At 36.6% G+C, this 16,983-nt stretch overlaps 2 long non-coding RNA genes across 2 annotated transcripts in view; one reads left to right on the forward strand and one right to left on the reverse strand.

The window, feature by feature from the left end:
* Nucleotides 1-16,983, forward strand: part of LOC105488637 (uncharacterized) — a 111,264-nt gene that overhangs the window by 87,375 nt on the left and 6,906 nt on the right. Inside the window, exon 2 of the long non-coding RNA XR_011620867.1 lies at nt 12,810-12,855. This is a non-coding gene — a long non-coding RNA (uncharacterized lncRNA). The remainder of the gene's footprint in view (nt 1-12,809; nt 12,856-16,983) is intronic.
* The window catches only part of LOC139362297 (uncharacterized), a 100,347-nt gene that overhangs the window by 15,318 nt on the left and 68,046 nt on the right, over nt 1-16,983 (reverse strand). The window lies entirely within an intron of this gene.

The raw sequence follows: 16,983 nt of genomic DNA on the forward strand, positions 1-16,983 counted from the left end.
TGTAATATCTTCCTTATCTATAATTTTATTTATTTGAGTGTTTTCTCTGTTTTTATTACTCTAGCTAAGAGTTTAATTTTGTTTTTCAAACAAAATTAAACTCTTAGTTTTGTTGATCTTTTCTTTTGTTCTTCTAGTATCTATTTCATTTATTTCTGTTCTAATCTTTATTTTCTTTTTTCTGCTAACTTTGGGCTTAGGTGTAAAGTTAGGTTGTTCATTAAGATCTTTCTTTTTTCTGAATGTAGGTGTTTATTACTATAAACTTCCCTCTTAGATTTGCTTTAGCTGTATTCCATAAGTTTTGATACCTATATATTTCCATTTTCATTTTTCTCAAGATTTTTTTATGACCCTTTTGATTTCTTCTTTGATCCATTGGTTGTTCAAGAGTGCACTGTTTAATTTCCACATATTTATGAATTTCCTAATTTTCCTCCTGGTATTGATTTCTAGTTTCATACTGTTGTGGTCAGAAAAGGTACCTGATATTATTTTCAGTCTTATTAAGTTTGCTAAGACTTGTTTTGTGGTCTAACATATGATCTATCCTGGAGGATGCTCTGTGGGTGTCTGAAAAGAATGTGTATTCTACTGCTACCGGATGGAATGTTCTGAATATGTCTGTTAGGTTCATTTGGTCTACAGTTTGTTAATGTCTGCTGTTTCCTTATTGATTTTCCATTAGATGATGTATCCACTCTTGAAAGTGAGATACTAAAGTCCCCTACTATTATTGCATTGCTGTCTATATCTCCTTTCAGTTACATTAATATTTGCTTTATATATTTAGGTGCTCTGATGTTGGGTGCATAAATATTTACAATTGTTATATCCCCTTGATAAGTGGATAGTTTTATAATTATATAATGACCCTCCTGTCTCTTGTCACAGTTGATGTAGAGTCTATTTTGTCTGATGTATAGCCATCCCTGCTCTCTTCTGATTACAATTTGCATAGAATGTCTTTTTCCAGCCCTTCACTTTTAGCCTGTGTGTGTCCCTAAAGCTGAAGTGAGTTTCTTGTAAGGCAGCACATAGGTGGAACTGAAATAAAATATTTTAAGATCTCTTTTGGCCCTAGAGAATCCACTAGCACATAGCCTCACCAATCCATTAGCACATAGCTTTTGCAATGCTCCAGAGGCAGAGAATTCCAGCAGATGTACATGCATGAGAGTTCAGAGAGACCTACTGGTAGTATAAACTAAGCATGTCAAGGATTCCCTCTCTTACCACTCCTATTCAATGCAGTATTGGAAATTCTAGCCAGGGCAACCAGGCAAGAGAAAGAAATAAAGGGTATTCAAATAGGAACAGAAGAAGTCAAATTGTCTCTGTTTGTAAATGACATGATTGTATATTTAGAAAACCCCATCATCTCAGCCCAAAATCTCCTTATGATAAACAACTTCAGCAAATTCTCAGGATACAAAATTAATGTGAGAAAATCACAAGCATTCCTATTCACCAATAATAGACAAACAGAGAGTCAAACCATGAGTGAACTCCCACTCACAATTGCTACAAAGAGAATAAAATACCTAGGAGTACAACTTACAAGGGTTGTGAAGAACTTCTTCAAGGAGAACCACAAATCACTGCTCAATGAAATAAGGAGGACACAAACAAATGGAAGAACATTCCATGCACATGGATAGGAAGAATCAATATTGTGAAAATGGCCATACTGCCCAAGTAACTTATAGATTCAATGCTATCCCCATCAAGCTACCATGGACTTTTTTCACAGAATTAGAAAAAAAACTACTTTAAATTTCATGTGGAACCAAAAAAGAGCCCACATAGACAAGACAATCCTAAGCAAAAAAAAAAACAAAGCTGGAGGCGTCACATTACCTGACTTCAAACTATACTAGAAGCCTACAGTAACCAAAACAGCATGGTACTGGTACCAAAACAGATATATAGACCAATGGAACAGAACAGAGGCCTCAGAAATAACACCACACATCTACAACCATCTGATCTTTGACAAACCTGACAAAAACAAGCAATGGGCAAAGGATTCCCTATTTAATAAACGGTGCTGGGAAAACTAGCTAGCCATATGCAGAAAATAGAAACTGGATCCCTTCCTTATACCTTATACAAAAATTAACTCAAGATGGATTAAAGATTTAAACGTAAGACCTAAAACCATAAAAACCCTGGAAGAAAACCCAGGCAATACCATTCTGAACATAGGCATGGGCAAAGACGTCATGACTAAAACACCAAAAGCAATGGCAACAAAAGCCAAAATAGACAAATGGGATCTAATCGAACTAAAGAGCTTCTGCATAGCAAAAGAAACTATCGTTAGAGTGAACAGGCAACCTACAGCATGGGAGAAAATTTTTGCAGTCTATCCATCTGACAAAGGTATAATATCCAGAATCTACAAAGAACTTAAACAAATTTACAAGGAAAAAACAAACAACCCCGTCAAAAAGTGGGAGAAAGATATGAACAGACATTTTTCAAAAGAAGACATTTATGCAGCCATCAAACATATGAAAAAAAGCTCATCATCACTGGTCATTAGAAAAATGCAAATCAAAACCACAACGAGATACCATCTCATTAGAATGGCGATCATTAAAAAGTCAGGAAACAACAGATGCTGGAGAGGATGTGGAGAAATAAGAACACTTTTACACTGTTGGTAGGAGTGTAAATTAGTTCAACCATTGTGGAAGACGGTGTGGCAATTCCTCAAGGATCTAGAACCAGACACATCATTTGACCCAGCAATCCCATTACTGGGTATATACCCAAAGGATTATAAATCATGCTACTATAAAGACACATGCATACATATATTTACTGCAGCACTATTTACAATAGCAAAGACTTGGAACCAACCCAAATGCCCATCAAGGATAGACTAAAGAAAATGTGGCACTTATACACCATGGAAAACTATGCAGCCATAAAAAAGGATGAATTCATGTCCTTTGCAGGGACATAGATGAAGCTGGAAGCCATCATTCTCAGCAAACTCAAGACAGAAAACCAAACACCACATGTTCTCACTCTTAAGTCAGAGCTGAACAATGAGAACATGTGGACACAGGGAGGGGAACATCACACACCCGGGCCTGTTGGGGGGTGGGGGGTAGGGAAGGGATAGCAGGAGAAATACCTAATGTAGATGATGGGTTGATGGGTGCAGCAAATCACCATGGGACATGTATACCTATGTAACAAACCTGCATGTTATGCACACGTACCCCAGAACTTAAAGTATAGTAAAACAAAACAAACAAAAAACTAAGCAAGTCAAGTGTCAAACTAAGTGCAGTGCAAACAGGCTGAGAGGCTTGCTTTCTATTTGAACCAGAATTGCTTTGAAAGTGGGCAGTGGCCTTCTAAACCAATGACATATCTAGGTACCCTAGCTTATCCCTTGTTACTCCTTTCTCTTTTTTATACTAGCTAATCATTTACACTGAAAATGATGACAAAGAAGGAAAGTGAAAAGTAGGATTATCCATAGTTCCTTGTTTTTTGAAACCTTCCTTATTTATCCGTAGAGTATTGGTAGGATGTGCTGTATTAAGAAGTGAAATAAGAACAGTTGAGTTAGTTTTGCACAGTGTTTCCATTGTTTTGCTAAGAACAAAATGTATATTGATGTGTGAGCTGTGAAATACAAATCAAGTAATTGTGGTCATTTTGTATAAGTTAAATATTCCTATATTTGCATTTAAAATTGGCACTGTACAATACATAGATTAACAGCAAAATTCAATTTAATAATTTAAAATTTTAATTTTTCTTTACCTAGAACATTATAGTGCAAATAAAAAACACGGTGACAAGTTGAACAATGAGAATACATGGACACAGGGAGGAGAACATCACACACTGAGGCCTGTCGGGGGCTGGGGGACAATGGGAGGGAGAGCATTAGAAAAAATACATAATGTATGTGGGGCTTAAAACCCAGAAGATGGGTTGATGGGTGCAGCAAACCACCATGGCACATGTATACCTATGTAACAAACCTGCATGTTCTGCACACGCATCCCAGAACATAAAGTAAAATAAAATAAAATAAAACAAAATAAAATAAAAAATATAAAAAATTACCTCCAGTTTCTAATTTGATAAAAAAAAAAACCCACTGTGACAGAGAGAGAGAGAGAGATGAAAAAGGTTTACATTTTCATACCTTTAAAAAATGCTTTCCCCTGCTTTTTGCAAAAGGAGTCCCAAATTTTCATTTTGTGCTGGACCCTGCAAATTATGTAGCTAGCCCTGCAACTGTACCAACATTAAACTGTGCGCAGATGTCAATTCTCCTTCCTCCTTTCTTGGCTCTTACGAGTCAGTACAGGAATGAGGATACGACAGCCACTTTGAAAATCTTCCTCTCCCCAGCAGAATTCATTTAAGACAACTCTTTGAAAAATGCATCAATTCACAAGCTATTTGATTGCAGAGACCATCTTCTACCTGAACTGTTTAATACACAGATGCTTTTCCTATTGTGAAATTGATGTATTTGTTATATCTGCATCTCAGAAAGTAGAATTTAATATTTTAAAATCTAAATCAAGTGTTATGAATCTCTGAAAGTGGAAGTATAAAATACTTCGCTTAGGGTTGAGGTATCATCTTGTCTGATAGTTTATCTATAGCAAGTATTAAACATGGCCTAAATATAAAAAGTAAGGAAACATGTCTATTTTCAATAATGTAATATCCTATAACTCTGAGAAATACTGTATTTTATTGGAGATGAATGTGTAGCATTATGTTAAAATGTTTGAAATGACTTTTGTTGTTTTTATTCAAATTGGCTAGGAAAGAAGAGTTCATTTTCCTCAGTAAACATTTATTGCCTAACTGCCTTAGGACATTAGGTTTTACAGCATTTGGCTTATCATAAAGACCTTTGAATTGTCCAGTGTGGTTGGCTTTTAGCAATTATTGACAACTGCTGCATTTGCTCCTATCTAGCATTATATAGAATAAAATGAAAGGCTTATATTACATAAGTAATAACTTTTAGTCAGAAAACTGACTAATAAGTATAAATGCCAGTGACTAACCCTTTTAGTTACTTTACTGTTCGGTTACCTATTTTTTTGCCTCCTCCTTTTTTCTGCACTCTTCGATGGCACTCTGCCTTTATTGTTATTGGTTGTATCAGGAAACAAATGGTAATATATTTGCTCACTTGTTCATTTAATTATTAAATCAAAAATGTCTCTGAACTACTTGAATGTAATGTATTTTTAGAACAAGGAAGGGTAAAAATGAAACTTAAAAATTGCAGATTGTCTCCAATAGCAGTCAATCAGTTAATCATCCGACAATTACTTTATGTTTGTTATGTTGCAAGCACTGGGATTCAGGGTTCCTGCTCACAGGGAACTTTCTCTTTCATGTGGGAAATACACCCATATGGGTGGTTGAGCTAAGTGATAAGAGAAGGCCCTCCTGAGGGTTAATATTTGATCTCCACCCTGAGTGACAGAATGGGGCATTCTCCTATTTGAAAACTTGCCTTCTCTTGGATCCAGTCTTGCGTCTTTCTGCTTCTGCTCTCTGACTGCCAGCTCTTTCTCAGGCTCCCTCTTGGCAACTAATTCTCTTTATGTACATGAACATTTACATATTTTATGAGTATGAACATATTCTTTTTTTTTTATTTGAGATGGAGTGTTGCTCTGTCGCCCAGGCTGGAGTGCAGTGGTGTGATCTCGGCTCACTGCAACCTCCGCCTCCCGGGTTCAAGTGATTCTCCTGCCTCAGCCTCCTGAGTAGCTAGGATTACAGGCGCCCGCCACCACGCCTGGCTAATTTTTGTATTTTTAGTAGAGAAGGGGTTTCACCATGTTGGTCAGGCTGTTCTCGAACTCCTGACCTCGTTATCCACCTGACTTGGCCTCCCAAAATGCTGGGATTACAGGTGAGAGCCACCACGCCCGGCCGTATGGACATACTTTTCAGAGCATGTTTCCTGGATATTTTCATTTCTCAGTCTAGATCTCTGGTTCAAAACCTCTTTGCATAACGAATTTTTGAGAACATGGAGAAAGATACAGGCCTTCTCTCCTGAGGAAAACAACATGCTCACAAAAATCTCATGAAATTTCAGGGGATTAAAGGATGCTCCTCAAGATCACTCATGGTACCCACAGGAGTTTGTGGATCCCAAGTTGAGCACCTCTCTTTTACCTGCTCTTTTTGGTCAGTTTCAACCATACCTGTGACACTGGCCACACTGAGAACTCCAAAATCTGTGTTTCAACCCAGCTTTAGTTGTGTATATCTGACTGCATTCTAGACATTTCCACTGCAATTCCCAAAGGCACTTTGATTCAGTGTATCCAACAGGAATACACATACTCCCCCAATCATCACTATGCCTTCCTTTTCTTTCCATCTTCTGCCTCCTCTTACACGCCCAGTCTTGGTGAACAGCAGCACCACTCACTGAGCTGCACAGTTCAGAGCCCTGGAGGTCAACCGGCACTTCTCCCTCTCTCTGTCCTTTTGGAATCAAACATCCTTCCTATTCCAAGAAGCTGCCACATCTTTCCCTCATTAGCAATACCCTGCAATCCCGCTCCCATTGCCTTTATTCATGCCTTCTAGTTTCTTTTTGGATATTCTCAAAGAGTGAAAGTGGGACAGAAATCTTGAAGAATACGGTAAATGCTTAGAAAGACTATTCAGAACAACGGGCGAGTTTGCTGATTTGGAATTGCTGAGTAGCACTGCGGGACCAGTCTGTTCTCATTAAGAGGAAATCCCTCCTTTTTGTAGCAAATCCCTCATGAAATAGTAAGGATTAAAAAGTCACTGCATAATAGTTTTTTCTCCTAATTCAAAGACAGTAAGTTTCTCACTGCCTTTTCTTTGACCGATTAAACAGGTTCACTTCCTTTATTTTCCATGTATTTTCATCTGTATTGCTGTCTTTTGGAGTCTTTCAACATTTTCCTCATATATTTTAATGTTTAATTCAAACCAGATGCTGGATCCTGATAATTTAGTCAATTCAGCAATTATACATTCTTTTAGAGATCTTATGGTAGAAGGGAATTAGGGAATGCTGATTAGATTTATACACAACACAATTCAGCAAAGCAATTTAAGGCACTATAACAGAATGTAATAAAATGCTGAGATACATAATTTTTTCACACATCATTGTCTGGCAGTGAGATGAGTAGAAAAAAGTGAGACTATGCAGATCAGTGATTTTTGGAGTTTCAGGAAAGTCTTAATAAGAAACTACTATGGCAGCTGAAAGAATGTCCGCCCAGGGAGACTCCTTTTACGGTGATTCTTGCACCTGTGCTTAAGCCTTCAGCTGTGCTCTGAGGCGCTCCCTTGAGGGAGAACCTGTGCTCCATTTTCCCCTAGGTGGAATGAAATCTGGGCTCCTACCTATCACGTCAACAAGAGCAGTTGTGGTTTCATTTGTTTTATATATATACGTGTCTTCTCTATAAGACTGTGTTTATATTACAAAGATTGTATTTATACATAAGATTTTGTTTAACACAGCATTCCAGAAAAGAAAAATAAGAAAATCATCATTATGGACAATGAATAAAGTTACTTTCCACACACACAAAAAATACTTCTTTTGATGGTTTGAATTCTTCTGTCAAATGTCAAAATGTTAAAATTTCATTATAGATAGTATTATTTGTGTTTACTATATGACTTCTTGCGGTGTCTGTCTTCAAGTTCTAAGCTTACAAGATTTTGGGTATCAGGTGAAAAATTCATAGCTTTAATTTTGCAGAATCATATACTTTGAAAGTGAAAGAAAACCCAAGGAGGTATCAGGCCAGCTTTTTGATTTTGGAGAGTGAGTTATGGATATTTATATTAATATTTTATGGATGTCATATGTGGGGCTCAAAAAAGTAACTTATCCAAGATGTATTATGACAAGAAGTGCTAGTAAAAATTAGATATTTCATGTAGATTTGTGTAGATTTTTCATTTCTCAGAACATATCCGCATCATCAAGTGGAGTATGACTGTATATGCATTTGTTGATCACTGGTAAATTTTGTTTCACAGTTTGATATTAGCAACAACATTGGTATAACTATCTTTTTATTGTCAACATCAGGGATTATGTTTTTGCAGAAATCATATCATTGTTTTCCCCTGAATTTTTTGAGTAACTGGCCCATCAATTGCTAAGAGAGGAGTGTTAAAATCTCCAAGTATGATCCTGGAATTGTCTATTGCTCCAGTAATTCTCATTTTTTTCTTTACATAAAGTATTAGGTACATACATATTTATGATTGTTATATCTTCCTGATTTATTGGTTCTTTTAGCATTATGAAATGTCCCTCTTTATTCCAGTAATACTCTTTGTCTTGAAGTCTACCTTATCTCATACTAATATAAACACTCTAGCCTTTCTCATGCCTACAGTTTGCATGGCATTTTTCTCCCAGCTATTTAATTTCAATCTATCAGCATCTTTATATTTAAAGTGCATCTTCTTTTTTTGTTTTGTTTTGATTTTTTGAGACAGAATCGCATACTGTCACCCAGGCTGAAGTGCAATGGTGCGAACTGGGCTATGCAGTCTTCCCACCTCAGCCACCCAAATAGGTGGGACTACAGGTGTGTGCCACTACACCCAGCTAATTTATGTTTATTTTTATTTTTTAAAGACTAGGTCTCACTATGAGGCCCAGCCTGGTCTTGAACTCCTAAGCTCAAGTGATCCTTCTGCCTCGGTCTCCCAAAGTGCTAAGATTACCAGCATGAATCACTGTGCCCAGCCTGCATCTTCTTGAAATAACATGTTTGGGTGTTTAAAAAATCCATTCTGACAATCTCTATCTTTTAATTGGGGTGTTTAGTCCAATGACAGCTAGTAGATTTATTGGCATGTTTACAATTAGGTCTAACATTTTACTATCTGTTTTCTGTTGTCCCCTCTGCTTCTTTGCTCCTATATTCCACCTTTCTTGCTTCCTTTTAGATTAATAATTTTTTAAAATATTTTTTTAAATATTTTAAAACTATATTTTAATTATTAGATTTTCAGGGGTTTTTTTTTTGCATTAGTTTTAATGGTTGCTCATGGAATTACAATATACATTCTTCTCAGTCTACTTAGAGTTAATATCGTATGACTTCATGAAAAATGGAGAAACTTTGCGACTCTATAGGTCAATTTATTATAATTTTCATATGTATTACATATATTTATTCTATAAACTACACAAAAGAATATTATAGTTTTTGCTTTGAAACCATATGCATTTTAAAGAAATTAGGAGACAACAATATTCTTATATTGACCTAGATGTTTATAGATTCTCATGCTTTTCATTCCTTCTTGAAAATTTGGATTTTTATCTGGTATGATTTTTCTTCAGCCAAAAGAGCTTCTTTAACATTTGTTTCATTGCAGAGCTGCTGGTGATGAACGCTGCTAGTTTTATTTTTATTTGGACGTGTCTTTATTTTAATTCTTAAAAAATAATTGAATCATTGTTCAAGTAATTGTTCAAATATACTGTTCTTTTCCTGGCTGTTTTCAAGATTTTCTCTTTACTTTTTGGTTCTGTGATTTAAATATGGTATGCCTAGATGTGGTTATCTTAAATTCACACTGCTTAGGGTGTTCCACGCTTCTTGAATCTGTAAATATGCCCTCCATAAAATTTGGGAGCTATTCATCCATTATGTCACCAAATTTTTTTTCTGTCTCACTTTCTGCTTCTAGGATCGATCATAATTTCCCATGTGTGAGATCTTTTGATATGTCCCTCACACTGTTTGAAAGTTCCCTGGGAAGTCTAGCTGGTTACCAACACCTTCAAATTAGAGCTTTTATCTAGAAACACCAGTTGAAATTAATAAATATTTCCCTTTTTGTTCTGGATATTAGAAAGTTGCAAAGACAATATTAAGGCTCAATCACAGAAAATATGTGAAACATATTTGACTCCTTTCCACACTTAAATTTTCAGTTTCCATTTTATTAACCCCATAATACTATTTTTGTTACTATTTTGTTACTTTACTGTTTTGTTACTATTTTGCAAGCCATCTTTGTTTTGGAAGAGCCATAGTATAAAAAGTATGTAACATACAGTAAATGCCTATGAAGAAAATGAAAGCCTCCCCTCAAAAACCTACAGAAAATAATTCTGAATTGTCCAATGAGTAAAAATCCATGAATGCTATAGTTCAGGTGTTTCTTCCCCTCCAAATCTCATGTTGAAATTTCATCCCCAATGTAGGAGATCAAATGAGAGGTGTTTGGGGCATGGGGGTGGATCCCTCATGAATATTAATACCCTCTCTAAGGGTAGGGGTGAGTGAGTTATCAGTCTATTAGCTCCTGCATGAACTGACTGTTAAAAAGAACTGGACACCTCCCCACTCTCTCTCTCGCTTCCTCTCTCGCCTTGGGATCTCTGTGCGTTGCCGGTCACCCTCTGCCATGAGTGGAAGGAGCCTGAAGCCCTCTCCAGAAGCAGATGCTTGTGCCATGCTTCTTGTTCTGCCTGCAGAACCATGAGCCAAATAAACCTCTTTTCTTTATAAATTACCCAGCTTCAGGTATTTCTTTAAAAAAAACACTAAACGAACTAAGACAGTGAGAATCTCACCGAAATTAAAATATAGTTAAATATTCATCCAAGGAGCATTACATGCATTAAAATATTACATTTACTATGTTAGATAAGAGATTAGCAAGCTGTAATCCTGGCCTTGAAAGAACTTAAAATTGAGAGAAACTTAAAATATACATATACAATAATTTTGTAATTAATTTATATAAACAACAAATTTGTTACATAAAGCATGGTGACCTTTGTTTTTATAGATAGGAAGCAAAGCTCTGTGGAGTGCAAAGAAGAAATGATGAGGAACTGGCATTTGAGGTGGATCTGAAAGAGTGTGTAAGATTTGGACAGATGGAGAAGTCAACAAGTCACATGGTGACCTATATTATGAAGTTAGCAGAGTCTGAGGATTGGGAGCTGACCAAGAATGTGGCGTGGGTTGTTAAGTTAGCAGAGAATATGACTAAAATAGAGAAAGAAGAATTAAAGAGGTATGCTGCACTGAATACCAGGAACAACCTCACAGTAGATGGGTAGCAGAGAGCTTAACGTCTTGGAATCTAAGCTAAGTTGAGGACCAAATGGCACCATCTCTTATGAATGTGTTGTTGTAGTGCGTATTGTTGTTGGTGGGGTGTGTGTGTGGACAGTTACAAGAAAGAAGACGAGACAAATGCTGTTGGTAATATACTTAGTACTCCGGCTGGTTTTTATTTGTCCCTAGTACCACATAACACTCCTCCAGTGCACCAAAGGGAACAGTCTCAGTAACTTCTGTTGGATAGTCAATTTTGGTTGCAGTGAAGGTGGAGAAAGAAAGGAAAGAAAGGAAAGAAAGGAAAGGAAGGAAGGAAGGAAGGAAGGAAGGAAGGAAGGAAGGAAGGAAGGAAGGAAAGGAGAGAGAGAGAGGGAGGGAGGGAGGGAAAGAGGGAGAGAGAAAGAGAGAGAAAGAAAGAAAGGAAAGAAAGAGAGAAAGAGAGAGAGAAAGAAAGAAAAAGAAAAAGAAAGAAAGAAAGAAAAGAAAGAGAGAAAGAAAGAAAGGAAAGAAAGAAAGAAAAAGACAAATAGGATGGGAGTAGATTGTTGTAGACTTCATTACCTTTTTAAAATATATTTTTAATTTATATAAAACATAACACGTGTATGGTTGATAATCAAAAAGTAGCTAAGGGCTTATGATGAAATGTTCTCAGTTATAACTTTCTTTTCTCTCTTTTTTTTTTTTGTTTTGTTTTAAAAACAGAGTTTCACTGTTGTCGCTCAGGCTGGAGTGCGACGGCACCATCTTGGCTCACTGCAACCTCTGCCTTCTGAGTTTAAGTGATTCTCCTGTCTCAGCCTCCGAAGTAGCTGGGATTACAGGCGCCTGCCACCATGCCCAGCTAATTTTTGTATTTTTAGTAGAGACAGGGTTTCACCATATTGGCCAGGCTGGTCTTGAACTCCTGACCTCAGGTGATCCGCCTGCCTCGGCCTCCCAAAGTGTTGGGATTACAGGTGTGAGCCACCATGCCTGGCCTATATCTCTTTCAATTATCTACTTCCTCTATTGCAGAGATAGCTGTTTTTATTTCTTAATTTTATTTTTTGAGATTGCTGTTTTTAAACTGCTGCTTCTAGCAGTTTCAACCTACCACCATATACTATGTACACATTACTTAAACATGATCTATTGGTTTCTGCTATGATAGATAAAATTTAGCATACTTTTTCATAACTTACTAAATTTCCTTTCCCCATACCAATATTATAATTGTTATACTTCTATTCCTGTTAATAAATTTCAATAATTTTTAAAATTCTTGTTCTATGAACTATGTGCAATAAATCTTGAATCCTCACATTCTAATGTGACTTAACTTCACCTTGTCTTTCTCTCATTCACCAAAATTTGTACATTTTAACTTTCACTTGGAACTGTTAAGGTTGATAAGATATAAATTCTATTTGATAATCCTGATTATTTATTTTGGATTTTTGTCTAGTAATTGATTATGAATTTTGCAAGTCAGTAAATATGTACTGTGTATTTTGTTATTGCTGTGCAATTACTTTTGCTCTGGTTATCAGTATTGTATGATTATGCTGTCTTTTTAAGCATCTTTTAATTTTTTAATGAAGATTTTATTTATATTTCAAATTTATTGCACTGACTTTTTATTACATTCTGAAGTTCTTAGTAACTTCTGAAGAATAATATCACATCTTTAATCTTTTTTTTCAGTTAGCTTCTTCCTGGAATCCTGAATCTTCCTGCTACAGGATTTAGAGTGAGTTTATACCTATTATATTCCTTCAAATAATTTTAAAAGATCATGATAAAGAATGAAGATAAATACTTGTGGCTACTCTTCTATTTTGACCTTTGTATTTCCTTGACTGTTACTGGGGTAGGTGGATGCTTGCTAGAAGCTAAATCCAACCTAGCTTCTTTTTGGATATCTCAGGCTTCTCAAATTTTGTACTTATGAAACAGAGTTCATTTATCTACCCAGCTCCTAGCCCAGCCTTCACCTCTTTAAAACGCAAATGTTTTGGAAGAGACTGTATAGCCAAGACAATCCTAAGCAATAAGAACAAAGCTGGAGGCATCACGCTACCTGAATTCAAACTATATTACAAGGCAACAGTAACCAAAAAAACATGGTACTAGTACCAAAACAGATATATAGACCAAGGGAACAGAACAGAGGCCTCAGAAATAATACCACACATCTACAACAACCTGATCTTCGACAAACCTGACAAAAACAAGCAATGGGAAAGAATTCCCTATTTAATAAATGGTGCTGGGAAAAGTGCCTAGCCATATGCAGAGAATAAAAATTGGACCCCTTCCTTACACCTTATACAAAAACTAACTCAAGATGGATTAAAGACTTAAACGTAAAACTCAAAACCATAAAAACCCTAGAAAAAGCTTAGGCAATACCATTTAGGACATAGGCATGGGGCAAAGACTTAATGACTAAAACACTAAAAGCAATTGCAACAAAAGCCAAAATTGACAAATGGGATCTAATTAAACTAAAGAGCTTCTGCACAGCAAAAGAAACTATCATCAGAGTAAACAGGCAACCTACAGAATGGGAGAAAATTTTTGCAAGCTACCCATCTGACAAAGGTCTAATATCTAGAATCTACAAGGAAATTAAACAAATTTACAAGAAAAAAACAAACAACCCGATCAAAAAGTGGGCAAAGGATATGAACAGACACTTCTCAAAAGAAGACATTTATGCAACCAACAAACATATGAAAAAAAACTCATCATCACTGGTCATTAGAGGAATGCAAATCAAAACCACAATGAGATACCATGTCATTAGAATGGTGATTATTAAAAAGTCAGGAAACAACAGATGCTGGCAAGGCTGTGGAGGAATAGGAATGCTTTTACACCACTGGTGGGAATGTAAATGAGTTCAACAATTATGGAAGACAGTGTGGCAATTCCTCAAGGATCTAGAACCAGAAATATCATTTGACCCAGTAATCCCATTACTGGGTTTATACCCAAAGGATTATAAATCATTCTACTATGAAGACACATGCACACATATATGTATTGCAGCACTATTTACAATAGCAAAGACTTGGAACCAACCCAAATGCCCATCAATGATAGACTGGATAAAGAAAATGTGGCACATATATACCTTGGAATACTATGTAGCCACAACAAAGAATGGGTTCATGTCCTTTGCAGAGACATGGATGAAGCTGGAAGCCATCATTCTCAGCAAACTAACACAGGAACAGAAAACCAAACACTGCATGTTCTCACTCATAAGTGGGAGCTGAACAATGAGAATACATGGACACAGGGAGGGGAACATCACACACCAGAGTGTCAGGTAGTGGGGAGCAAGGTGAGGGAGAACATTAGGACAAATACCTAATGCATGCAGGGCTTAAAACCTAGATGACAGCTGATAGATGCAGTAAACCACCATGGCACATGTATATCTATGTAATAAACCTGCACATTCTGCACATGTATCCCTGAAGTTAAAGTAAAATTTTAAAAATAAATAAATAAAATAAAATAGAAAAAGAGAAAATGCAAATGTTTCAGAATGGATTAAATTTCTCTCAATGTCAAGCGCTTTTTTAAAAAATTTTTTTTCTTTTTTTTTTTTTTTTGAGACAGAGTCTCCCTCTGTCATCCAGGCTGGAGTGCAGGGGCTCCACCTCGGCTCACTACAACCTCTGCCTCCTGGGTTCAAGTGATTCTCCTGCCTCAGCCTCCTGAGTATCTGGGACTACAGGTGTGCACCATCACCCCTGGCTAATTTTTGTATTTTTTGTAGAGACGGGATTTCACCATGTTGCCCAGGCTAGTTTCAAATTTCTGGGCTCAAGCGATTTTCTTTGCCCTCCCAAGGTGCTGGGATCACAGGCATAAGCCATTGTACTTGCCTCAAAGTGCTTTCTTAAGACTTTTTCTCATTTTACTTTTATAAAGCCTTAGGTAAATCACATCAGTATCCTAGTTTCAGTTACCATCCATTTGCCAATAAGTCCTGAGTTTGTATCTCCAGCTAAGTTCTCTCTTTTGAGCTCGATACTTACCTACCAGAAGGATCCTTTCTCAGACTCAACAGCACCCTGACACCAGCATGCATAGCGCGCATCATTGTCTTTCCTCCCGATTCTGCTCCTCTTGTGGTCCTTGCCACATGGCTTGCTCAAGCCAAGGATCTGGGAGTCACTCTTGACTCCTCTCTTTTTCTCACTTTCTTCGTCTCACCAATAGTGAATTGCTATCAAATCTATCCATAAAGCTTTCTCAATTTCATTCCATTTCCTAATCCCCACTGTCAGCACGTTAGCTGATGCTACCATCTGAATTATTTCAGCACCTTCCCAACTATTTTTTTTTTTTTTTTTTTTGAGACGGAGTCTCGTTCTGTCGCCCACGCTGGAGTGCAGTGGCGCGATCTCTGCTCACTGCAAGCTCCGCCTCCCGGGTTCACGCCATTCTCCTGCCTCAGCCTCCTGAGTAGCTGGGACTGCAGGCACCTGCCACCACGCCCAACTAGTTTCTTTGACTCTCTTTACCTCTGCCATGGACACCTGTTTTTCTCCATTGCTCTGATCATCTTTTAGGAGATTTTCCTTTAGGAAAGGGGAAAAGAGCCATAGATGCTCTTGATATGTACTTTCACATCATCCCAAGCTTTTCCTATTCATAACAGTATCTTATTTTGTTGAATAATGTTTTTCTGCATCCTGTTCTATAAACAAAATAAAGTTGTCTATCTTACCCAGTGTTGTATTTCTGGTGCCTAGCACAATGTCTGAAGCATAGCAGAGGCTTAATACATGTTTTTGAGTGTTGAACAATTGAATGAATCTCATGCTTAGTATTTCTTTAGAAGCTCTTTTCCCACTTTGATCTCTCCAGCATATAAATATCAAATCAATTTAATCACATCCCAAGAGGCAGCTTTTGACTATACATGTCTCATTTGGTTATTAAAACATCCATTTTCCTCAATTTCACTTTTTAATGGAATTTTATCTTTCATTACTTACAAAACATTTTGTACTCTCATTTTTCTGCTTCCTACTTAGCAGGTCTATGAATGTGTACCATTTGCTATTTTCCAGGGCCTCTGGTTTCTCAGTACTCTTTTATAGTAATTAAGCTATGTTTTTTAATTCATGGAGACAAGTGTTCAATTAGAGTATAATAAAAGATTTTATCTGCTAAGGCAAACGTAATTGAATAGAGACAAAAATATTGTAAATATACCTGACAATTCAGGATATACATTAGTGAGCCTCTTAACCCTTGAATAAGTATCCTAATCAAGCATATCCTAAATACTTACCATTTAAATTCTAAAACAGGAACTGCCTTGGCCATGAATACCTTGAATCACAAATATGTGATGTCATAGTGACCAAGTCATTTAATGACTCTTTACATAGTGATAAAAGATTCAATTTTTTAGTGATAAAACATTCAATTTTTGAAGAGTTCATTTGAGCAAGCAGTAGTTAGTGAATTAGATAGTGCCAGACCACCAGTGATTTGGGGCTCCAGTGAAGGAGTGTGGAGAGAAGACTTTTATAAAGTGAATGTAGAAGCAAGGCAAAGAATATATTTGATTAAAGTGGAGCAGTTGCCTCAAAATCCCTAGTTAGAGGTTTGTTGGCAGTTTCTAATTGGTAAAACTGAAATTTCATTTTCCTAGGACTGTTCATGCTGAATTGGGTTTTGGCTTGCTCAGTGGCCTAGTTTGCTTAGTAGTAAGGATGGAAGCACAAAGAATACAAGAGAATATATGTGATAAAGAGGTAAAGAAGATGACGGTTGATGGAATTTCTACAAAATAAGCCTTGTTTTTATTCCAAAGTAAGAGGCAAAGGTCTTTGGTTAGATCTAG

The sequence above is a fragment of the Macaca nemestrina genome, chromosome 3 (assembly GCF_043159975.1).
Source record: "Macaca nemestrina isolate mMacNem1 chromosome 3, mMacNem.hap1, whole genome shotgun sequence".
Lineage (NCBI taxonomy): Eukaryota > Metazoa > Chordata > Mammalia > Primates > Cercopithecidae > Macaca > Macaca nemestrina.